The sequence below is a fragment of the Cucurbita moschata genome, unplaced genomic scaffold (genome assembly GCF_002738365.1).
Source record: "Cucurbita moschata cultivar Rifu unplaced genomic scaffold, Cmos_1.0 Cmo_Scf00077, whole genome shotgun sequence".
Classification (NCBI taxonomy): Eukaryota; Viridiplantae; Streptophyta; class Magnoliopsida; order Cucurbitales; family Cucurbitaceae; genus Cucurbita; species Cucurbita moschata.
This window is the reverse complement of record NW_019268593.1, coordinates 699320-724919: the sequence shown is the minus strand read 5'-3', so window position 1 is coordinate 724919 and position 25600 is coordinate 699320. Positions and strand designations below refer to the sequence as shown.

The window sequence follows — 25600 nt, the reverse complement described above, 5'->3', positions numbered from 1 at the left end:
TTCTTATAGACTCCAGACTCAATATCAATAACACAATTATGTTTTATCTTGAACACGCCAAACATGAAACTAAAGTGCATTCAATTTAACTCCATTTTATTGCCATCTTGAATGATGTGTAGGGTATATTCTTGATTTAAAAGTTCTCGTGACATGACAGTTCATATTAGTTAAGCTTTTTGCAAAATCACAAGTTAAAAGACAACAACTATGAACCTAGGTCTATTAGTCAATTCAAAGACAATTTCTTTCTCCATCTTATCGATAATAATAGTTCAACTAAATCCATATAATGCAAAGAAACAAGTTTACGACTCATAAAAACAACTACCTAAATTATGTCCTAAAAATTTGAAAACATAAGTTGTAGTTGATAATTACACAAAAATTTCCCTAAATCCATGAATTCCTGTCCAATTAGTCAATCCTAAAGATTGTGACTAGCATATAGTAATTGAAGCTCCACATGAAGCAATTTAAAGTTTCCCTACATAACTAAAGTTCATCTCATCTTTAATGAAGCATGAATTGCACTGAAGTTCATGAAATGCTTATAGACTCCAACTCTGAGTACTATTAATGCTGTTTCGTATGAGTTTGTCATAAATGAAACTAAGGTGCATTCAATACAACTTTATTTTCTTGTCATACGAGGCAAAATAGAAAAATTAAATCAAACAAACTGATGAACTGAACCGAATCAATCCAACCAAAATTGATTAGTTTGTTTCTTTTGTTGGGTTGTTGGTTTATTTGATAACCCTTGTATATTATAACAATTCAACTTTTCGTTTTATAGCCCTCCAACTACTAAGAGAAAAATATATTTGAGTAGAAGCTAAAAATATTAGGTGTTCAAGAAAAGGCATTTGGTTTAGTGGTATGATTCTCACTGGGGGTGCAAGAGGTTTTGAGTTCAATTCTTGAAATGCCCCTATGTCTAAATCTCTTCTTATCTAAGGACTTCATATTCGACATTTTATACTCATAGTCCTTCTTAACATCCTCCCATCCCAAGGCTTCATACATACGTTTCAAGTGGTATAACAACGGCATTTGGTCTAGTGTATGAAAGATATTTACCAAGTAAATAAATACATTAAAATAACACATATGTAAACTATGTTATTAATATTTTATTTCTGTTACATCTTTCCTTATTTATGAAATAATGAGCGGAGATATTTTTCATTTTCACAATTACTGATGACGAGAGGTTTAGGATTTTTTAATGTAAGAATCGCGGGGATGTAACTTAGATGTAGAGCGCTCGCTTCCAATGTGGAAAGTACGGAGATGGATACCTTGCATCTCCAAATGAATCGATCACTAAACTTATGAAATAATGAGATTCCATCTTTCCTTATTTATGAAATAATGAGCGTAGATATTTTTTTTCATTTTTACTATTATTGATGACGGGAGGTTTAGGATTTTCTGATGTAAGAATCGTGGGGATGTAATTCAGATAGTAGAGCGCTCACTTCTGATGTGGAAAGTACGGGGTTGATACCTTCCATCTCCAAATGAATCGATCACTAAATATATTATTTCTTTTCAATTTTTTCTTATTTACGACATAATGAGTAGGGATAGTTTTTCATGTCACTATTATTGATGACGAGACGTTTAGGATTTTGTAATATAAGAATCGTGGGGATGTAGCTCAAATGGTAGACCGCTTGCTTTGCATGCGAGAGGTACGGGGATAGATACCACGCATCTCCAAAATAAAACTATGTTATTAAATATATTATTGAAAATTATTTCTTTTCAATTGTTCCTTATTCATGACCGGTTAAGTAGCGATATTTCTTCATTTTTACTATTATTGATGATGGAAAATTTAGGGTTTTGTGATGCAAGAATTGTGGGGATGTAGCTTCGCTTAGCATGGGAGAGGTACGGCTTAGCATACGAGAAGTACGAGGATCGATACTTCGCATCTCCCAAAGAAACTATTTATTATTGATATTTTATTTCTATTCAATATTTCCTTATTTATGACATAATATGCAGAGATACTTTTTCATTTTCACAATTCTTGATGAAGGAACGTTAAGGGTTTTTTTATGTAAGAATTGTAGGGATGTAGTTCAAATGGTAGAGCGTTCATTTCCCATGTGGAAAGTACGGGGATCAATACCTTGCATCTCCGATTGAATCGATTACTAAATATATTTTTTTTTTCAATTTTTTCTTATTTAGGACATAATGAGCCGGGATAGTTTTTCATTTTCACTATTACTCATGACGAGATGTTTAGGGCTTTGTGACATAAGAATTTTGGGGATATAACTTAGATGGTAGAGCACTCACTTTGCATGCGAGAGGTATGGGGATCGATACCCTGCATCTCTAGATTTTCTTCATTTTCAATATTATTGATGATGGAAAATTTAGGGTTTTATGATGCAACAATTGTGGGGATGTAGCTTATGATGGGAATTTGAGGGTTTTATGATGCAACAATTGTGGGGATGTAGCTTATGATGGGAATTTGAGGGTTTTATGATGCAACAATTGTGGGGATGTAGCTTATGATTGGAAATTTAGGGTTTTATGATGCAAGAATTGTGAGGATGTAGCTTATGATGGGAAATTTAGGGTTTTATGATGCAAGAATTTTACGGATGTAGCTTAGATGGTAGAGCTCATTTAGCATGCGAGAGGTAAGGGGATATCTCGCATCTCCAAAAGAAACTATTTGTTATTAATATTTTACTTCTATTAAACCTTTCCTTATTTATGACATAATTAGCGGAGATATTTTTCATTTTCACTTGATGACGGGACATTTAGGATTTTCTGATATAAGTATTGTGGGAATGTAGCTTAGATGGTAGATTGCTTGCTTAGCATGCGAGAGGTACGGGGATCGGATCGATACCCCATACCTCTAAAAGAAACTATTCGTTATTACTATTTTATTTCTATTAAATTTTGCCTTATTTATAACATAATGAATAGCGTTATTTTTTATTTTCACTATTGTTGATGACGAGATGTTTAGGATTTTGTGATGTAAGAATCTTGAGAATATAGCTTAGATGGTTGAGTGTTTGCATCCCATGTGAGAAGTACTAGGATCGATACCATGCATCAACAAAGGAAACGATTACTAAATATATTAGTTCTTTTAAATTTTTCCTTATTTACGACATAATGAGTGGGGATATTTTTTCATTTTCAATATCATTGATGATGGGAAGTTTAGAGTTTTTTGATGTAAAATCGTGGGAATGTAGCATGCGATAGATACGGGGATCGATACCTCGCATCTCCAAAAGAAACTATTCGTTATTACTATTTTATTTCTATTCAATATTTCCTTATTTATGACATAATGAGTAGCGATATTTTTTCATTTTCACTATTATTCATGACGAGATGTTTAGGGTTTTGTGACGTAAAAATTGTAGAGATATAGCTTAGATGGTAGAGTGCTCGCAATCGTTGGAATGTAGCATGTGATAGATACGGGGATCGATACCTCGCATCTCCAAAAGAAACTATTCGTTATTACTATTTTATTTCTATTCAATATTTCCTTATTTATGACATAATGAGCAGTGATATTTTTTCATTTTCACTATTATTCATGACGAGACGTTTAGGGTTTCGTGACGTAAAAATTGTAGAGATATAACTTAGATGGTAGAGCGCTTGCTTTGCATGCGAGTTGTATGGGGATTGATAACCCGCCTTTCCAAAAGAAAGTATTTAATTTGTTATTATATTTTTTCAATTTCACAATTATTGATGCCCGGCATCACCAAACAAAACTATTTGTTATTAATATTTTGATATTTTTTTATTTTCACTATTATTGATGATGGGACATTTAGGAAACTATTTGTTATTAATATTTTGATATTTTTTTATTTTCACTATTATTGATGATGGGACATTTAGGGTTTTATGATGAAAAAATCACGGGGATGTAGCTCAGATGGTAGAGCGCTCGCTTTGCATGTGAGAGGTACGGGAATCGATACCCTGCATCTCCAAAAATAAAACTATTTATTATTAAATATATTATTTCTTTTCAATTTTTCCCTATTCATGACATGTTGGGTAGCAATATTTCTTCATTTTTACTATTAAAGATGACGGGAAATTTAGGATTTTGTGATGCAAAAATTGTGGGGATGTAGCTCAGATGGTAGAGCACTAGTAATTTTTTTAAGTATGAATTAATTTAACATGTTATGTATAAGGTGGATACGAGAGAAAAATAAAAGATGACTTAGAACTTAGAACTTATTTAGAACTTAGAACTTATTTAGAAAGCAATCTAACAAGCACATAGATAGAGAACTGCTATTTATGGAGAGAGGACTTATGGCTACTTGTGACTGCTACTTATGGAGAGAGGACTTATGGCTACTTGTGACTGCTACTTATGGAGAGAGGACTTATGGCTACTTGTGATGGCTACTTGTGACTGCTACTTATGGAGAGAGGACTTATGGCTACTTGTGACTGATACTTATGGAGAGAGGACTTATGGCTACTTGTGACTGCTACTTATGGAGAGAGGACTTATGGCTACTTGTGACTGCTACTTATGGAGAGAAAGCAATCTTGAACTTATTGTAAGCTACTTATGGAGAGAAAGCAATCTAGTACTTATTGTAAGGGAATTTGATGAATTCCTCAAAAGATAAGAGCTTATACTACTTGTAGAGAGGGAATTTGATGAATTCCTCAAAAGATAAGAGCTTATAGGATGGCGGTAGCGTCCCATGCATATGACGGAACTTCTTCACAATTGCAATATCTGACCAATGAATATTGTTGTCATTTATAGCTTCTATCACAATAATATAAAATTTGGGGTCAAAGCCTATATGGGACTGAAAAGACCATTCTCCACACGCTTGTAGATTAAATTATATCTACCACCTCTGAAATTTTCCACTGCAAACCTTCCAACAGCTTGCACTTCTTCATCATTGACATCCTTAATTGGAACTAGATTTTAAGGCAAATCTTCTCCATGACTCACTTTGGAACACTTTTATAGATAGTTTAAACAAACTTACTTTGCTCGTGAATACTTTAGAGTTCAATATTTATAGTTGGAGAACGCTATTCAAATTGATAGGGTCAAATCTTACAACAAAGTGTAATTGAGCCTCCCTCTATTAGGAGATAGCTTCTAATCAAATTCATTAGTTTGGACAATGGTTGCATTGTTTTAATCAAATCTTCATTTTCACTATTAAAGATGACGGGAAATTTAGGGTTTTGTGATGCAAAAATTGAGGGGATGTAGCTCAGATGGTAGAGTAGCATGCGAAGAGGTACGGGGATCATATACTAGTAGTTATACTGCTACAATCTAACAAGCACATAAAGAGAGGACTTATTTAAGTAAAGAAAGCAATCTAGTAGTTATACTGCTACTTATGGAGAGAAAGCAATCGATAAGAGCTTATACTACTTGTAGAGAGGGAATTTGATGAATTCCTCAAAAGATAAGAGCTTATAGGATGGCGGTAGCGTCCCATGCATATGACGTAACTTCTTCACAATTGCAATATCTGACCAATAGCTTCTATCACAATAATATAAAATTTGGGGTCAAAGCCTATATGGGACTGAAAAGACCATTCTCCACACGCTTGTAGATTAAATTATATCTACCACCTCTGAAATTTTCCACGGCAAACCTTCCAACAGCTTGCACTTCTTCATCATTGACATCCTTAATTGGAACTAGATTTTAAGGCAAATCTTCTCCATGACTCACTTTGGAACACTTTTATAGATAGTTTCAACAAACTTACTTTGCTAGTGAATACTTTAGAGTTCAATATTTATAGTTGGAGAACGCTATTCAAATTGATAGGGTCAAATCTTACAACAAAGTGTAATTGAGCCTCCCTCTATTAGGAGATAGCTTCTAATCAAATTCTTTACTTTGGACAATGGTTGCATTGTTTTAGTCAAACAACCGAGACTAGTGTACTACCAATAGTATAAACATTTTGTACGTGTATTTTCTTACATATTAACAATTGTATACAAATAATAATTAAATTTATGAGTAGAAGTTTGGATGGAGTTTTATTAAATAGGTAATCTTAAATTATATCTAAAAATATATAAGATTTTTTTTATATACATTCAGGAGAACAAATCAAAGATTCAAGAAGATGTCATTCATGCCATGTTTTAATTTTTATTCTTTCTTGTTTCCCAAAGATTAAAAAAAAAAAAAAAAAAAAGTTATCCTCTCTCAACTATGGTTCGTTATTTGATTATTTTCTCTTGAGTGAATTTTAAGTGAAACACATTCTTTACCCAAGTAATTGCAAGATGCAAGCTTCACACTAAGAGGAATCAAAGTCCCAAGTATCAACGTCCTTTAAGTGTAAATTTTTATTCTCCGTCTCAACATAAATTAAACTTATTTTCGTGAAGATATCTATTTATAAAAGCAAAATATCTCAAATAGATATCTTGTTATTTGAGTCACAAAAATAAAAAATGAGATATAGATACGAGACATAAATATGATACCAAATAGATAGGGTAATTGTTAGGATTAGATTTGATTGAGTTATTTGGATTAGATTTAATCTTGTTATTTGAATTAGATTTGATTTAGTCATTCTTCAATTGGATGAGAGATTTCTCTCAATTCTTCTGATCTTTCCAATTTTCTTTTTCTGTTCCTAACAATTTTGTTTCAGAGCCATGCCCTAAACTAGTTAAAACTAGAAGCAACAGTCTTCTAAGTGTGTCATAATAAAAGTATGTCGATGGAGAGTTCACTTGTGCAGTCTGCTGGAGAAAGGAGTCAAGGTCGTGGAAGCTTTAGAGGCAGAGGAAGTGGATGAGGCAGACAAACCTTCAACAAGGCCATAGTGGAGTGCTATAACTGTCACAAGCTAGGACATTTTCATTAGGAATGTCAAGCATGGTTGTAACCGGAAAGGGTAATTTACAGCTGGAAGTGAATGGAATCATAATGACAATCACAGGAGTGTTCTATTTGCAAGACCTGAGGAACAATTTGTTGAGTAGTGGTAAATTGCAAGCAAAGGGGTTTACCTTTTTGTTTCAAAATGGAACATGCAAGGTGTTTCATCTTGAGAGAGGCTTAATCATGGAGACAAAGATGTCTTTGAATCGAATGTTCGTATTGCATGCTATATCTCAGCCTGTAGCAGCCACTCAAACTCAATTGAAACTTATGGGGAGAAGTGGTTTAAGGTCTCTGTCATAAACTCACCGCTCCAATTCTTATTGCCATAGTCAGAAAAGCAGAAGGGACCCAAGTCCTTCCCCCTATCATTTCACTACCCATTCCAGGAGAAGCAGCCGTTCAAGTTCCCTCAGCCGCCAACGCAGAAGTAGGTCTTCCTCGTTATCTCCTTTCCCCAAATCCTTCAGTTCTAGTCCTAGTTGTGCATCCACTGATCGGAATCATTCCATAGAGAAGCTTAAGAAAGAGGAAGAAGAGAAGAAAAGGCGTGAAGCAGAGTTGAAGAAGTTAGAAGAAGATGCAGCTAGGAGGATGGAAGAACTAATTAATTCAGAAGAAGTTGAAGAAAAGCTTGAGAAAGAGAAAGAAGCCGCTCTTACTGCTACAAGACAAAAAGAAGAACAAGCACGAAAAGAGAGAGAAGAGCTAGATAAAATGCTGGAAGAGAATAGAAGAAGGGTAGAAAAAGCACAGCGACGATTAGTTCTGGAGCTGCAGTGGAAGGAAGAAGAACAATATTGTGAGCTCGAGTTGATTCAGAGACAAAAAAAGGAGGCAGCTCAGAGAACTAGGCTAGATGATAAGAGTTTGAGTTATGTTTTGCTGGGAGTTAGTGAATAGTCAAAAGCTTACAGACTCTATGATACAGAAGTTGCAGATTAAAATAACGATATAGAAGCGGCAGATGAAAATAATGATATAGAAGCGGTAGATGAAAATAATGATATAGAAGCGTCAGATGAAAATAATGATATAGAAGCAGCAGATGAAATACTGCAGAGAAAAATATTTCATCTGGCTCTTTGGCTGAAGCAAGCTCTCCTAGCTCGAATAAGGCGAGGAATAAGAGACCACCAGTCTGGATGAGAGACTATGCAATAGGAGAAGTTTTTTTTGTAAAGAAGATGATGAAGCTCAGCCATGTTTACCCCTATTGAACCTGCAAACTTTGTAAACTTTTAAGAAGCATTGAAGAGTGAGAAATGGAGGCAAGCCATGGATCTGGAGAAATAAACAGAAATGGCACATGAGAATTGATGAAGTTACCTGGTGGAAGTTTTGTATGAAGTCGTAGATATAAACTGATTACTATTCGTGTTCAGTTTAAGGGAGAGATTGTTAGGATTAGATTTGATTGAGTTATTTGGATTAGATTTGATCTAGTTACTTGAATTAGATTTGATTTAGTCATTCTTCAATTTGATGAGATATTTCTCCCAATTCTTAGGATCTTTACCGTTTTCTTTTTCTGTTCGTAACATTAACATGTCATTCTTAAGAAACTTGGACACCGATGTGACAATGATACGTTAATTAAAAAGAATTATTTCAAAAAAATTATCAATTTTATATTAGAGATAAATTCATATAAATAAGTTTATATATTTGTATACTTCAAAAAAGCTTAATGTAAGTTTCACTCTCAAAATATATTCAAAGTCAAGTGTCTGATACGATGGATTATAAATATGTAATGTATCCATTGTATTAACAAGTGTTCAGTACATGCTCAACACGTGTCAGATTAGTGACACTAAGTTATTCTCATGCTTTCTTTACACCCATTTAAGGTAGTTTAAAAACTAGCCTGTCAAATATTATAATTGACTAACTAACAACTTCAATTTTGTGCTTTAAGGATTGTTTTGATCAAAGAGAAATAAAATCCATAATTTAGAAAGATAGGTCTAAGAAATAAAATCCTTAAATACTTTTTAGTTTTAAAATAAATTAATTTTTTAGTTTAAAATAAATTGATTTTTTAGTTTTAATTTTAGTCGGAATAAATTAATTTTGATGTGGTGTTATGTATTTTAATAAAATTAATATGAACTTAATCCACAAAAATTTGTATTTTTTTTTTAATTATAATCTAAATTAATAAAAATACCATTGAACTTTGCACTTTATCTAAAAAAAATACTCATAATTTTTTTATAAAAAAAATACGGTTGAATTTTCAAAAAAAAAAAAAAAAAGCTTCAAAACTACTCTTTAACTTTCAAAAGTGTTTAAAAAAAGAGAGATGGGGAGAAAATTGTGTTCATGGGGAGAAAATTGAAGGTTATTCTAGGGGAAGGTTTCAAGATTAGTATAAGATCCTGAAAACATAACAAGAAGTAATATCCTAGCTTAAGGTCGCGATTAAGAACCTACTAGTATGCTACTTACTAAGTTCTACTCACTCCATGTTTATCATTTTTTTTCAAGTAACTAAGAGTTGGTCATGGATGAGAGCGGCCTTTGGAGTGTGGGCCATGGACTAACCTCTGTTTTTAATCTAGTATTTTTTGTTCTTCTTTTGAGTCTGCTTCTTATTTTGTGTTTGTAACGAGTATGTATATGTAACACCCAAAAATGAAGGAAATTATCTCCCATGAGAATAAGCCACTCGTGAAAGACCCAAAGGATAGAAAGGAAAAAAAATTAAAGGATTAAGCAAGAACAAAGTACTTAGTCAAGTCACTCGTGTACCCTAACAAGTGATTTCAAGGAGTTAAAGGCCTTTCGAAAAGGATTTGAAAGAAAAAAGTAAATCAAAAGGGCAAAAAAGTCATTTTATAATTATCAAGAATCTTTCCGGATTTGTAATTCCTTATCTAGAAGGAATCTCAAGATTAAAAAAAAAAAGGGGAAATGATAAAAAAGCTAAGAGAAATTTGTAGAAAAATTATGGATTTTTTTGAGAAAAATAATAATAAAATATTTAAAAAAGTGGCAAATTACCAAAATACCCCTGGAAGAATGGATAATTACAGAAATGCCATTCTAATTTGAATCAAAGCATCTCCTGTGACCATCCGAGCAAAATATTTCGAACTGAAATCTCAACCGTCGGATCTCCTCCAAAATTTGATATGATCTAGAGCGAACACGCACGGGTCATCACATCCAATGACTAGTATTCAAAGCCGAGGTCGGTAAGGCTATGATTGGAGTTGATATCTCCAAAAAATTATCCAGAAAGTTCGATCTCTAAATAACGAAGATTCTAGAGCTCTCAATGTCGGTTTAATCTCCTCCTATAAGGTCGGAAGTAGGAGCAACAATACGAAATAAGAATCGAGAAAGGTCGATCCACCAATTAAAGGCAATAAGTGTTTAGATTGTGGGTCTCCTACTCTCAGATTTCTTCCAAATTTGAGAGCAATCCTCTACCATTTCTCTTCAAACTTATTCCTACAGTTTCTGAACAAGATTACCCACAAGTTCTATGAAAGAATAGAGTGCTAAAAGTGCCAAGAAACCATTCCCCCAATTCTATCTGCCATTGAAGAACTTCAAGAAAAACTTGAAAATCCAATCCGAGGATACATGATGACTCGTCGAGCAAGAATGATTCCAATCAGTTTCTACACCTCCAAGGAATGCTTCCATAGAAGACCACGAAGAAAAATAACCTCGAGTGCGTGCCAAATTGAAGGAAATAGGTTTCGAAATTAAATTGGGGATAAGAGTCAAAATTCCTATCTACGATCTCTTTTCCTTCAAATTAAGGATTCCTCTAGCTTCAGAGGAAGAAGTTGAGTAAACTTGATGAAGGAATCGAGAGCTGAGACGTCGTAGAACAAGCTACCCGCGAGATCGAAAATCTGGCGTTTCGAGTGAGGTGCATACCGAGAACGAGTTTTAGAAATTAAAGTCCTACACTCAAAGACGTTCCTCCAAACTAATTCCTTTAGCCTGAAGATAGGATATGGAAGGGGTTCAATGAAGAAATAGGGCCTTGAAACCCCTAGAATCGGCTACCCAATAAGAAATCCTTTGTTTTATCTCCAGTGATAAATCAGATTTTGGATGAACTTTGGTAGCGAATATCTTAGGCTACGATCCACGAGAAGTTATCAAATAAATCCCTAGCCCTTTCTTACTTAAGCACAATAATCTAGCATACAATGTACCATATCATAAACAAGTCATAACGTAAACACTTCATAGTCATATCGTTCTCTAACTTACCATAACGCTATCGTTCTATCAATCTATCACAAACCTATCCCTTCCTACTCATAACCTAACCATATTCTTTCATCAATCGCTCCTATCCATAGCACTCTGGTATTTAACCTAACCTTAACGTTTCATGAACGTATCTTACTTCTATCGTTACATTTCGTTTTGTGCATCCTTCTCGTATCCTATCTCAAACATATCCTTGAGTACATCATACCATAATTATTATCATACAAACCACCTATAATAACATAAGATAACATATAGGAAGTATATCGATCCATAGAAAATTCACACATATCAATATATATATATGACACGTGTAGAACCACAGGGAACGTGTCAACATCAAATATAACCATGCCGATAGTAAGGTCACTTACCTGGTTAGCTTAAGTCGTCCTCACAAATATATCCTTAATGAAAGTTCGATTCTGTCGTTATCCTTAATGAAAGTCCATTGAACTCCAAGTCAACGCCCATGACATCAGTTTCAAGGTTGAACTCTATAAAATTATTTCTCTCATTTACATTGGTCATTCTTAAATTCTGATATTTCTTGTTAAACAAAATTTGACGGAGTTCCTTGCCCTCTGATCTTTCCTGTTTTATTTTTTTAAAAATTATGTTCAACAAAATCTTTTCTCAATCTTCCATCTTCCATCTTCCATCTTCCATCTTCCATCTTCTACTGTAATTATTTTGGAGATATTATTAGCCAATTTTGTTAATCTATCCTTACTTCCAAATCTTCCAAATCTTCCCTTTTTATTTTTACTTTCATGCCAATTTTGTTAATCTATCCTTACTTCCAAATCTTCCAAATCTTCCCTTTTTATTTTTACTTTCATTTTTTTTTCTCTTTTCGGTCAACAATATTCTGGATTTCCATCTCTATTTAGTTTTTTTTTCTTATTTCCTTTGTCTATAAAATTATTGACAACCTAAATCATTGTAACAATTCAGAGATCTAAACAATTCATGAGATCTAAAATATAATTGGTTGTGATTTCCTAAAACTCATACAAAATTATTTTCCTTTAATCTCTAATTCAAAACAAAATAATTGTAACCAAATTAATATTACTTAATAAAATAAGAGGAAGATTTAACATGTCACTACTGACCTCTTCAAATGACTATCTCCTCAGCCCAAACTAAATCTGCTTAAACTTTTTGTTTTTTGTTTTTTTTCTATTTGTTTTGGTAGTAACAAAGAAATTCTGGGTAAATCTTTACAGGAGAGAATTCCTGATTTATTGCCAGATTTATTTTTAGGGAAGGAGTGGTGAGAGATTGAAGGAAGGAGTAGGGATTCGTTAGCAAATGTTTTTTATATATATATATATATTTTTATTATTTATTTATTTATTTATTTATTTATTTATTATTATTATTATTACTATTTTATTTTATTTTCTTCGGTTGTTACAGGAACTCAACTCAGCAACATTGAAAGTAGAATGTACACCGTGATTCTTATCATCATCTCCCTCTTCAGGATTCGTCCTCGAATCAGAAAAATCATCACCTACATCAAAAGGACTCAATTTAGCAACATTGAAAGTAGAATGTATTGACAATTCTACGGGAACATCAATTTTATTGTTCCATGCAATAAAATGAGTCATTTTACTAAATGTCTTATGTTTATTATTATTATTATTATTATTATTATTATTATTATTATTTTATTTTATTTTCTTCGGTTGTTACAAGAACTCAACTCAGCAACATTGAAAGTAGAATGTACACAGTGATTCTTATCATCATCTCCCTTTTCAGGATTAGTCCTCGAATCAGAAAAATCATCACCTACATCAAAAGGACTCAATTTAGCAACATTGAAAGTAGAATGTATTGACAATTCTACGGGAACATCAATTTTATTGTTCAACTATCCAGGCTAACATTAAAATGAAAATTCATCAGTAAAATTATTTAGTCTAATTCGTTGAAATTTTAAAAAGAAATAATCTCTAAATTTAGATTAAATAGTCAAGTAATTGTAAAAAGAAATAAAAAGAAATAATCTCTAAATTTAGATTAAATAGTCAAGTAATTGTAAAAAGAAATAATCACTAATTTTAGATTGAATAGTGAGGTTATGCAACTTAGTCAATTTGAAATTTAAATAGTCAAGTAATTGTAAAAAGAAATAATCACTAATTTTAGATTGAATAGTGAGGTTATGCAACTTAGTCAATTTGAATCAGGTGCGGGTGACGCTCTCCCAACTAAGCTATCCACCTAACTTTAAAAATGAAAACTCATTAATAAGGTATTTAGCTAATTCATTGATATTTTAAAAAGGTGCGGTGAACGTGGATCAAACACGTGACCTTGAGATCTATAGTGACGCTCTGCCAACTAAGCTATCCACCTAACATTAAATATAAAAACTCATTAGTAAGGTACTTAGCTAATTCATTGATATTTTAAAAAGAAATAATCACTAATTTTAAATTAAATAGTCAGGAGTCAAGTTATGTGACGTGAATCAGGTGCAGTGAACATGGATCGAACACGTGACCATTAGATTTTTAATTTGAGACTCTCAAAACTGAGTTATCTTCGCTAATATTTGAAGAAAAAAAAATCATATATTTTAAAAAGGAATAATCACTAATTTTAGATTGAATAAAGTTATGCAACTTAATGAACTTATGCAACCAATGAAGTATTTACGCTAATTCATACTAATTTTTTTATTGAATAGTCACCTTATGCAAATGGAAACAAGTGCGGTGAACGTGGAGATTAAACACATGACCTTCAAATCTTTAGTTTAACACTCTCCCAACTGAGCTATCCCTGCTAACATTAAAAATAAAAATTCATAAGTAAAGCTATTTCCACTAATTCATTATATTTTAAAAAGAAATAATAATCAACTAAACTATAAGGTGCCATGAAACAAGTGCGGTGAACGTGGATTGAACACATGACCTTTAGATCTTCAATCTGACGCTCTCCCAACTGAGCTATCCCCGCAATCATTATAAATGAAAATTCATCAGTAAAGATATTTTCGCTGATTCAAAAGAAATAATAACTAATTTTTTATTGAATAGTCAGGTTATGCAAATAGAAACAGGTGCGGTGAACGTGGAGATTGAACAAGTGACCTTCAAATCTTAAATCTGACGCTCTCCAAACTGAGGTATCCTCGCTAACATTAAAAATGAATGTTTTTAAGTAAAGATATTTCCGCCAATTAATTGAAATTTTAGAAAGAAATGATCACTAATTTTAAATTGAATAGTCAAATTGTGCAACGTGAACCATGTGTGGTTAACATGGATCGAGCACGAGACCTTCAGATTGAATAGTCAAATTGTGCAACGTGAACCATGTGTGGTTAACATGGATCGAGCACGAGACCTTCAGATTGAATAGTCAAATTGTGCAACGTGAACCATGTGTGGTTAACATGGATCGAGCACGAGACCTTCAGATCTAATAGTCAAATTGTGCAACGTGAACCATGTGTGGTTAACATGGATCGAGCACGAGACCTTCAGATCTTCAATCTAAATTGTGCAACGTGAACCATGTGTGGTTAACATGGATCGAGCACGAGACCTTCAGATCTTCAATCTAACGCTCTCAACGTGAACCATGTGTGGTTAACATGGATCGAGCACGAGACCTTCAGATCTTCAATCTAACGCTCTCTCAACTGAGCTATCCACACTAACATTAAAAATGAAAATTCATCAGTAAAGGTATTTTCGTTAATTCATTGAAATTTTAAATAGAAATAATCACTAATTTTTAATAAGATATTCAAGTTATCCAACTTGTATAAGGTGCGGTGAACTAGAACACGTTAGGTATTTCGGATAATTCATTGAGATTTCAGAAAGGAATAATGACTAATTTTAGATTGAATAGTCGGGTTATGCAACTAGAATTAGGTGCGGTCAATGTGGAGATCAAACACGTGACCTTCAAATCATCAGTCTGACGCTCTCCCAACAGAGCTATCCCCGCTAATATTAAAAATGAAAATTCATAATTAAAGGTATTTCCGCTAATTCATTATGTATAAAAAAGAAATAATCATTAATTTTAGATTGAATAAGCAAGTTATGTTTTTAGATTGTATAGTCAGATAATAAACTTGTATTAGGTGCGTTGAACGTGTATAAAACACGTGTGACTTTCAAATCTTCAGTCTAACAATCTCCCAACTGAGCTACTCTTGCTAACATTAAAAATGAATATTCATCAGTAAAGGTATGGGGTACACTTCTGGAAATTCAACAAAATGCAATAGTATTAGACCGATATGCCAGATTTAAATCTCGCTTCTGGACAATTCAACAAAAGACATTGGTTACGCAGTTGTAGTACGACATTCCACCCATAAACAGATGGTCAAACAGAAATGCTCAAGCAAATATTGGAAGACATGTTAGGGTATATGTGATGGATTTTGCAGGAAGTTGGGATAACTACCTACCCCTTATGAAATTTTCTTATAATAATACTTGCCAAGCCACCATACAAATGGCCACATACGAGGTTCTCTATGGATGAAGATTTCGATCCCCTATCCTTTGGGAAGAAGAGGGGCAAACGACAACTATTGGGCCAGAGCTGGTGCAAATTTCCAACGCTGCAGTCCAGAAGATTAAAGCTAGGATACAAACCGCATAAAGCCGAGAGAAAAGCTATGCAGACCTAAGGCGCAAGGACATGGAATTGTAGGTAGGGGATCATATATTCCTAAAGGTAGCACCCAATGAGAGGGGTGCTCAGGTAGGGTGAAAAGGGGAAGCTAAGCCCTAGGTTTATCCGTCCCTTTGAGATATTAGAAAGGATTGGATCTGTGGCCTATAGAATCGGGCAATGCCCAAACTTGTCTGCAGTACATAATATCTTTCATGTATCCATACTACGGAAGTATACCCTAGATCGTTCGCACGTACTGGCTCATGAAACTCTCTTCTTGAGAGATGACCTAACGTATAAAGAAGACCCGATTCAAATAATAGACAAGAAAGTCAAATGATTGAGAAACAAGGAAATCCCTCTTGCTAAGGTCCTATGGAAGAATCATAGAGTAGAAGAAGACACTTGGGAAACAGAAGGCAAATAAGAACCTTGTACCCTGACCTATTTTAGAATAAGCACTTTCGATGACTGAAAGTTTTCGAAGGAGAGGAGAATTTGCAACACTCAAGGTCTCCAATAAGAGACAGTGTATAATCCTACTAGGTTGTATCTAGAAGCAAAGAACAAGTAAAATTGAAAAAACATTGAGAAAATGGTACTTTTTCTAATTTTTATAAACTTCTCGAATCATTAAATTTTTTATAGAATAAGAATTACAAGGTGCTTAAAAAAGGAAGGCTCCGATCGGAGAAGACTTTTCTGGCAGAAGATTCAGAAAAATCAAGAATGAAATTATAGAAATTCTAGATGTTTCAATGGTAGTGGAAAATTCGTCTATAAATTATGAATTAGGGTAGACTATTAGGGGCAAGAAGCAAGCTTAATTGAGTACCCAATCGAGAGATACAAGTTTTTTGTTTTGGGGTATCATGTTCATGGGTTTACCTCGAATTCAAGAACTATAGTCCACTATTCATTTTCAAACTTGTTTCTGCACCTTCTAAATAAGTTTACCCATTAGTTTAGTTTGGTGAAGGAAAGAGGTCCTCAAAGTGCTAGTAGATTTTCACACGAATTAGTCCACGTTAGGTTACCCTCTAATGTTTTCCTAAGCTAAAACCTCAACTCCTAAAGCCTAACCCATGAGATTATGTATAAACCTAGGTTCATCAATAATCCATATACCAAGTATCTAGAACTATGTGAATAACATGCTAAATAAGTTGCTAGGATCCATACCCATAAGTAACCATTATCTGCATTATGATGTGTACTAAAAGGCCCCTATTCCTCTTTAGGTAGGATGTCCTGCAATATGTATCATGAGCTAGATGTTATGATAGGCCTACCTTTCCCATCTGTTAAACGAGATGTCCTGCACCATGATTTACTAGTAGGACTACATGATTATGACGACACCACTCATGTGTTCATGGGGAGAAAATTGAAGGTTATTTTCGGGGAAGGTTTTCAGGATCAGTATATGATACATGACACGATGACCTCTAAGTTCTAAGATCTTGAAAACATAACAAGAAGTAATATCCTAGCTTAAGGTTGCGATTAAGAACCTACTGGTAGGTTACTTACTAAGTTTTACTCACTCCATGTTTATCATTTTTTTTCTTCAAATAACTAAGAGTTGGTCGTGGATGAGAGTGGACTTTGGAGTGTGGGCCATGGACTAGCCTCTATTTTTAATCTAGTATTTTTTGTTCTTCTTTTGAGTCTGCTTCTTATTTTGTGTTTGTAACGGGTATGTATATGTAACACCCCAAAAATGAAGGAAATTAGCTCCCATAAGAATAAGCCACTCATGAAAGACCCAAAGGATAGAAAGGAAACAAAATTAAAGGATTAAGCAAGAAGAAGGGACTTAGTCAAGTAACTAGTGTACCCTAACAAGTGATTTCAAGGAGTTAAAGGCCTTTTGAAAAGGATTGGAAAGGAAAAAGTAAATGAAAAAGGCAAAAAAGTCATTTTATCAATTATCAAGAATCTTTATGGATTTGTAATTCCTTATCTTGAAGGAATCTCAAGATTCAAAATCAGTGAGAAATGATCAAAAAAGGGACGAGGAATTTGTAGAAAAATTATAGATTTTTTGAGAAAAATAATAATAAAATATTCAAAGAGTGGCAAATTACGAAAATACCTCTAGAAGAATGGATAATTATAGAAATGCCACTCTAATTAGAATCAGAGCATCTACCGTGACCATCCGAGCAAAATCCTTCGAACTCAAATTTCAACCATCGGATCTCCTCCAAAATTTGATATGATCTAGAACGAATACGCACAGATCATCACATCCAACGACTAGTATTCAAAGCCAAGGTCGGTAAGGATATGATCGGAGTTGATATCTCCTAAAAATTATCCAGAAAGTTCGATCTCTAAATAACGAAGATTTTGGATCTCTCAATGTCGGTTTAAGCTCCTCCTATAAAGTCTGAAGTAGGAGCAACAATACGGAATAAGAATCGAGAAAGGTCGATCCCCCAATCGAAGGCAATAAGCGTTTAGATTGTGGGTTTCCTACTCTCAGATTTCTTCCAAATTCGAGAGAAATCCTCCATCATTTCTCTTCAAAGTTCTAAATAACGAAGAATCTGGAGCTCTCAATGTCAATTTAAGCTCCTCCTATAAATTCTGAAGTAGGAGCAACAATACGGAATAAGAATCGAGAAAGGTCGATCCCCAAATCGAAGACAATAAGCGTTTAGATTATGGGTCTCCTACTCTCAGATTTCTTCCAAATTCGAGAGCAATCCTCCACCATTTCTCTTCAAACTTATTCCTACCGTTTCTCAACAAGATTACCCACAAGTTCTATGAAGGAATAGAGTGCTGAATGTGCATAGAAATCATTCCCCCAATTCAATCAGCCATTGAAGAACTTCAAAAAAAACTTGAAAATCCAATCCGAGGATACATGATGATTCGTCGAGCAAGAATGATTCCAATCAGTTTCTGCACCTCCAAGGAATGCTTCCATAGAAGACCACAAAGAAAAATAACCTCGAGAGCATGTCGAATTGAAGGAAATAGGTTTAGAAATTAAATTGGGGATAAGAGTCAAATTCCTATCTACGATATCTTTTCCTTCAAATTAAGGATTCCTCTAGGTTCAGAGGAAGAAATTGAGTAAACTTGATGAAGGAATCGAGAGATGAAACATCGTAGAACAAGCTACCCAAGAAATTAAGGTCTTACACTCAAAGACGTTCCTCCAAACAAATTCCTTTAGCTTGAAGAAAGGATATGGAAGAGGTTCAATGAAGAAATAGGGCCTTGAAACCCTTAGAATCGGCTACCCAATAAGAAATCCTTTGTTTTATCTCCAGCGATAAATCATATTTTGGATGAACTTTCGAAGCGAATATCTTAGGCTACGATCCACGAGAAGGTATCAAATCAATCCCTAGCCCTTCCTTGTAATACCCATCTTTAAGTTTCACGAAGAAATCGAGGAGAGAAACGCTGTAAATGTGGTTGTACAGGTCGAGTTTCAGATGGCGGCGACGCGAAAAATGCGCATTTTCTTCCTGTTCAGAGGAAGAGAACGATGATATGGCCAGTTCAACTGAACTATCCAAGTCAACTCAAAATTTTACCTTTTCTCGGATTTTCTCAATTTTAGCCCCATTTCAGACTGATTCTCCTAGAAAATCTTATGGTTTCAGAAAATAGACACAATAAGGAGTATGTGGAAGGAAATATGAAGTAATTCAGATACTGGAAGCTTAAGAATGGACGTCCCAAACGTCGACGACGATGCAAGTAGCCACCTTTGACGTTTTGTTAAGAAATACTTGTAGAAATCGCTTGGATTTTCATATGAACCCTAAACCAAGTATGAATTAAGGATATATGAAAGAGAAACCCAAAGAACCGTGAGTTAAGACCCTGAACCGATTAAATACCTCGAGATTTAAGTAACATTAAAATAACCTACTATATGAGCTCCGCTGCCTATCAAATTTTAATACTGAGCATATTATAGTATGTTAAGGTTAGATATGAAATTTGGTGATCATTGGATAAGGATAAGTAGGTAAACCAAGAAATGGTGTAAAATGACCATAATGCCCCTAAGGTAATTTACCTTTGGTTCATGACCTAGATGACCTTCAAATGCTATGAAATTCTTCAGTAGATCTTATTTTATGAAGTGTTATATGAATCCTTATCCCAAGAAGTTTATATAAGGTAATGAAGTTTGGGAGTTATTGGAAAACTTTAGTTAGCGAAACCAAGATACGGGAGAAAATGCTCATCACGATCCATATGACCTTTGCCATGAATTACGATGTTTATAAGTTTTGTAGTCAATGTTACCAATGTTTGCTGCACACAAAAAAAGATAGGGAAGTTAAATTTTTAAGTCACTTTTGGAAAGTATGGTGGATAAATTGGGTACCAAATTATTGTTTTCAACTGCATGTCATCAGATTCGAGCAAACTGAGGTGGTTAATAAAATATTAGGAGCATTGCTTAGGGCTATTATTTATAAGAATATTAAGTCATAAATTGGGTACCAAATTATTGTTTTCAACTACATGTCATCTTCAGATTAATGACCAAACTGAGGTGGTTAATAGAACATTAGGAGCATTGCTTAGGGCTATTATTTGTAAGAATATTAAGTCTTGGGACGAATGTTTGCCACTCATTGTTCTCTTTTTGAAGTTGCTTACGGATTTAATCCACTTATGCGTCTTGATTTACTTTCTATTCATTCTAATATTTTTGTAAGTAATGCAGCCACAAGTAAGGCAAATGGCATCAAAACATTGCATAAAGAGGGGAAGGAGACAACTGAGAAACAAAATTTCAATGTTGCTTCAAGAATTAACGAAGGACGGAATGAAATCATTTTTCAACCCGGTAACTGGGTTTGGATACATTTTCGTAAGGAGTGATTCCCATCTCAAAGGAAGACAAAGTTACATCCAAGAGGGGATGACCCTTATCAAGTCCTTGAAAGAATTAATAACAATCCATATAAAATGATCTCCCAGGAGAATTTTCAGCACATTCTACTTTCAATGTTGCTGACTTGAGTCCTTTTGATGTAGGTGATGATTTTCTGATTCGAGGACGAACCCTTTTGAAGACGGGGAAGATGATAAGGATCACGGTGTTCCAAATGTTCCAATTGGACCTATTACACGATCCAAGACCAAGAAGATTCAACAAGCATTCACTCTTCATCTACAAAATTGGATAGGCTCGGTTCAACTATTATTTCATGTGTTACAAGCTTATTAGATTGAGAAAGGACCATTTGGAGCTTCAGAAGTGAATATTTACACAGTTGAAGGAGCAAATGAAGTTGCAAGCATCATTACATGAGTTATTCGAAAACTTTATTTATTTTTAATTTCATAAAGTTTGTAACGGTAGAATTGTCAAATTGACTTCGTTTTTTTTTAGATTTAAAGGGATCGAGATTAAATCCCGACCACTAACTTATTTTGTGGGAGACTATAAATATCCCTAGATTATTATGTAAAAATAATATTTGTGATGAATGAAACTGATCTCTCAAGTTGAGAAGTTTTCCTTCAAAATCTGAGCATCATCTATGCAAGTTTCATGTCATTCTTGTGGTAGAATTGCATATGAGCCATGCAGTCACTTTTTGACATTGTGTGGTTGAGTGAAATTCTCAACCTTCTACTTATTTTTTGGGATTTCTTTTCTCCCTATTCATTGTAATTTATCCTGATACAAAGAAGTTTATTTGTGTAGGGAATGTATTAAGCACATGGATTTATGAATTACAGTGAACTTTTGTATAAAACGAAGTAAATACAAATGGAGTAACATGAGATAGAAGTAAACATAGTAATAAAAAGAAACTACATAAACTTAAAGGAAGTTAATCCCATTTTACAATATAAATATTGTTCAATTGTAGCAAAGAAGTAGTTTTGAAAACTAGCCACTCCAGATCAATCTATGTTTGGAAAACTAAAATAAAGAAAAAATAAATAAATAAAAATATTTTTCAAAAACTTAGTTTGGTGTGAAATTTTGCTTAAAATTCAAATGTTTTTTTTTTTTAAGGATAAAACACATAATTTTAAAATAAAACAAAAAAATTAATAAATAAATTAGTTATCAATGCATGGGCTCAGGTGGCAATGCTGCTTCAATTGTGTGGTAGACCATGTGAAGTAAACATGACAATAATAGTAGGTTCTAAAGCACAAAAATATGTGGATAAATTTCATATATTGAGGTGCGGAAAACATATACACACGGGCAACTAAAAATAATAGATCCACTATAAGGGCATTTGGTCTAGTGGTATGTTTTTTTTTTTTTTTTTACAAATTAGGTGGAATGAACAAACAAAAATAATGAGTTTAAAATTACCAAACAAAATATCAATTTTCAAATGGAATGGAGACAACAAGAATATACAAAGGAAATTTTTGTATATATGATTCTCTTCAAATCTTGGAAACTATGTGGATTCCTCTCCTTTCTTGACATAAAGACTTACTTTTTCGGGATTTGGACAATAAACAGTTATCTACTCTTACTCCTACTCCCTTCTCTAAGAATCAACATAGCATAATCATTCCATGAAGGCCGAGGTAGTCTTATAAAAGAAGATGAGGGTACCACTTTCAAATCATTCCATGAGGACTTGAGAAAGTTTTGTAAAAGAAGATGAGGGTACCACTTTCTATTGCATAATTTCTATGTTAATAGAGAATGAACCATGTTCTTGGGAGGTAAGATAGAGCCTCGAGCCTAACATCAAAGGCATTACACAAATTGTTCTATGATATTTTTTTTAGGAACTCTTTGTTATGTTGTCCGCGGAAGGTTTCACGAAAGGGACACAGATTCTCTATTGCACTAATCTCCCAATAGAAGTTTTACCTAGGTCATCTATCGTCACAATCCTTTTAAGGAAGATTCGCCCAAATAACCAATGAAGAAGTTTCAGAGAGCCATAGGTTCGAATTCTGTCACCTTGATGTGGTATTCTTAGGGGCCGAAGTGCAAAGCCCCATAGCCTATCTGTGGTCAGGAAGGCAGGCGAACCGCGCACACTAAAAAAAAAATAGATCTCCTTTTCTATAACACGTAGCATGTCATTCTTTTGTCTTTTGGAACCCCTTACCTTATCAGTCATCAGGTAGGTTTTTGGTATCATATATGGAGATAATTATTATGAAAAAGCTATTCCACTAGTGTGACTGAGATACCCTTTCTTTGTGGTATCAGTCATGCTATTTGAATAGCTTGAAGTCATCATAGCCTCTCCGCCGGTTCCGAAGACTCCTTCGGTATCAATGTGCTCCATTGAAAGAGATCAGACCCTTTCCTAAACTAGAACCGGGCACAAAACGCCGAGAAGAAAGTCGAAAGCGAGCTCTTTTCGTGTATACGCAATCTCAAAACCCAATTAGCTCACGGACTGTCTCCTCAACCCTGGCGAGTATGAGTGCTTGGTAAGAGAGAATGTCGAATGAGAAGGACATTCGATTACGGCAACATTCGCAACTACCAAAGTGCACTAAACCTAGTAGAGATCTTCGACCTAACGATAATGGAACTTCAAGCCCATTTAATCAATCCGCTTTGTACCTTATTGTTGACCGAATCGGATGCACACCAGGCCTAAATTGATAGAAAGACGTTCGAGAGCTGGAAGGGCCTATTGTGAGGGAAATTTCCTTTTCACGGTAGGCAAAGGTAAAGCGGGAGCTGCATATGTCCACGGTGATCAAGGCAGAGCGACTCCTTCTTTAGAAGAGTTTGGTTTTATCGAAACTGTTAGATCCGCTTTCATTAAAGAAAAAATAAGAGCTCTTGGTTCGGTCGATGTCGATTTGTATGGCAATGCGGACTCGACTCAGGATGTGGATTCCACTTTTCATACTGCTGCTATGAGCCGAAAAAGCTGGTAAGCTATCTCGCTAAACGAAAGGAAAGAGCACGTACGGGTTGACCTTGTTACGAGGGGCGGGGCCTGCCAAAGAAGGTCAGTCGGACTAGGTTAGGACCCTTGATCCGGTTCAGCTAGGTTCTTGTTGGGTTTTATGTCCTAAAACTCATAGTTTGTAAACAAAAACATATTCTATTTTCAATAAAGTTATTATTGTTGTTTATTCAGTAAAGATTGTTATTGAATAAAGTGAACTTTACGATCATTAATCTAAATCTAATAAACTAAGAACACTCTGGCTGTAGTATGATTACTTGAACTATATGTAGAGACATAAAAGTGGATCAAGTTCAAGTATATATAGTCAAAATGATCTATAGTATAAGGATAAGGCTGAGTACCTTATTCTGGGGACACTATGGGTGCGGCCCACTTTTGTATATGATATAAACAATGTGATCACTAAATTGTACATGTGGAGACATGTGATTGGGGGCGTCCTATGCAATGAGTATTGCATAAGATTGGACCTTGAAGAAAACCACTCTCACTTTATAATGTCGTTTACTATTGAGACTGATTTTCTTTTCATTCGATAACCTAGGTAACTCGTTTTTAATCCTGAGCTAACCATGAACTCCTGTTTATTGGGAATTATCCTTAGATTTGCATGGGTGAGAGTGGCTCTAGTTCGCCGACTCAATAGGCCTCCCATTTCAGGGGTAAGACTGGGTGAATGGCTAGGGACGTGGGGTGCAAGATGGAATTCACTCCTACCCACTTTTAAGGATATTAGAGAGGTAGTTCCCTTAAGCACTGACTCCAGGTCTTGAACAAGGGGCCACACCCTCTCATTAGCCTGAGAGGGATTCAGTTTACTGGTTGGACCACAAACCAGTTGTTCATTAGAGGATCAGTGAGACATAAGGAACAAGAAGTAACTTTAGGGGTAAAACGGTAAATTGACCCAGCTCTAGTTACGAACAACTTGTGAAGGATCGACTTACTAATCATGGTTATATCAAATGGATAGAAATATATCTATAGTGAGGGGAGTGCAACTACTAGGCTATAGTGGAGTGTCCTAGTAGTTAACGAATGTTGGTTAACAAGATTAATGAGTTTAATCAGTTATTGGATTCAAAATTCTAGAGTTGTTTTATCTAACTCGTTGTGATCTTGAGCACCTTTAGAGTGGTTGCAGAAGTAACCCTCCAGTGTTGATTGAAGCTCTTATAGAACATGTAATTTTATATATTTCTTATAGTTAATTTATATATTGTTGTATATTACAAACAAATTAAAATAATACTTTACATCCCAGTCTTTCTTTCTTCCGTGCAAAACTTAACATGAAAACTATATTATTTCAATATTCACTCGAGAAACAAGGGGTGAAAACTATATTATTTCAAACCCTCCATTATTGCTTCTACTTGGCGTGAAAATGCTTTCACTAAACCATGTTACTAACTGCCATGTTTGGTTCGGTTCAATTCTTAGGTCCACTAGATTGAATCGACCTAGTTCAATTAAAATCTTGATAATATAAAAATCATAAGTTTCTTAAATTAGGTTAACTAAAAGTTTAACCCCTAATTTTTTTTAGAATATTTATCTTTGTGTCTAGTTGATCTCTAAATGCTTAGAAGTATCTAATAAGACTTCTATATAAGGAACTTTCCTCTATAAAAGATGTAAGACTTCAGGTTTATTATTAAGGAATTTCAAATGAGCGATTTGATATATCAAAGAGGACAAAATATTTATTTGTTTCAAATATCTTATGTTGACCATTCTTTTTCTAATGGCATTAGATTGAATCTCATTAATAACAATATCCCAAAACTCAGGTAAAGATGACATCAAAATTAATACTTTAATTTCA

The 25600-nt window shown here is 34.2% G+C and overlaps 1 non-coding gene across 1 annotated transcript; it reads right to left on the bottom strand.

Moving 5' to 3' along the window:
- Positions 1 to 14094: 14094 nt before the first annotated feature.
- On the bottom strand, positions 14095 to 14167 carry TRNAF-GAA. Its single transcript has one exon. It is a non-coding gene; the product is annotated as a tRNA-Phe (tRNA).
- Between the last annotated feature and the right edge of the window lie 11433 nt (positions 14168 to 25600).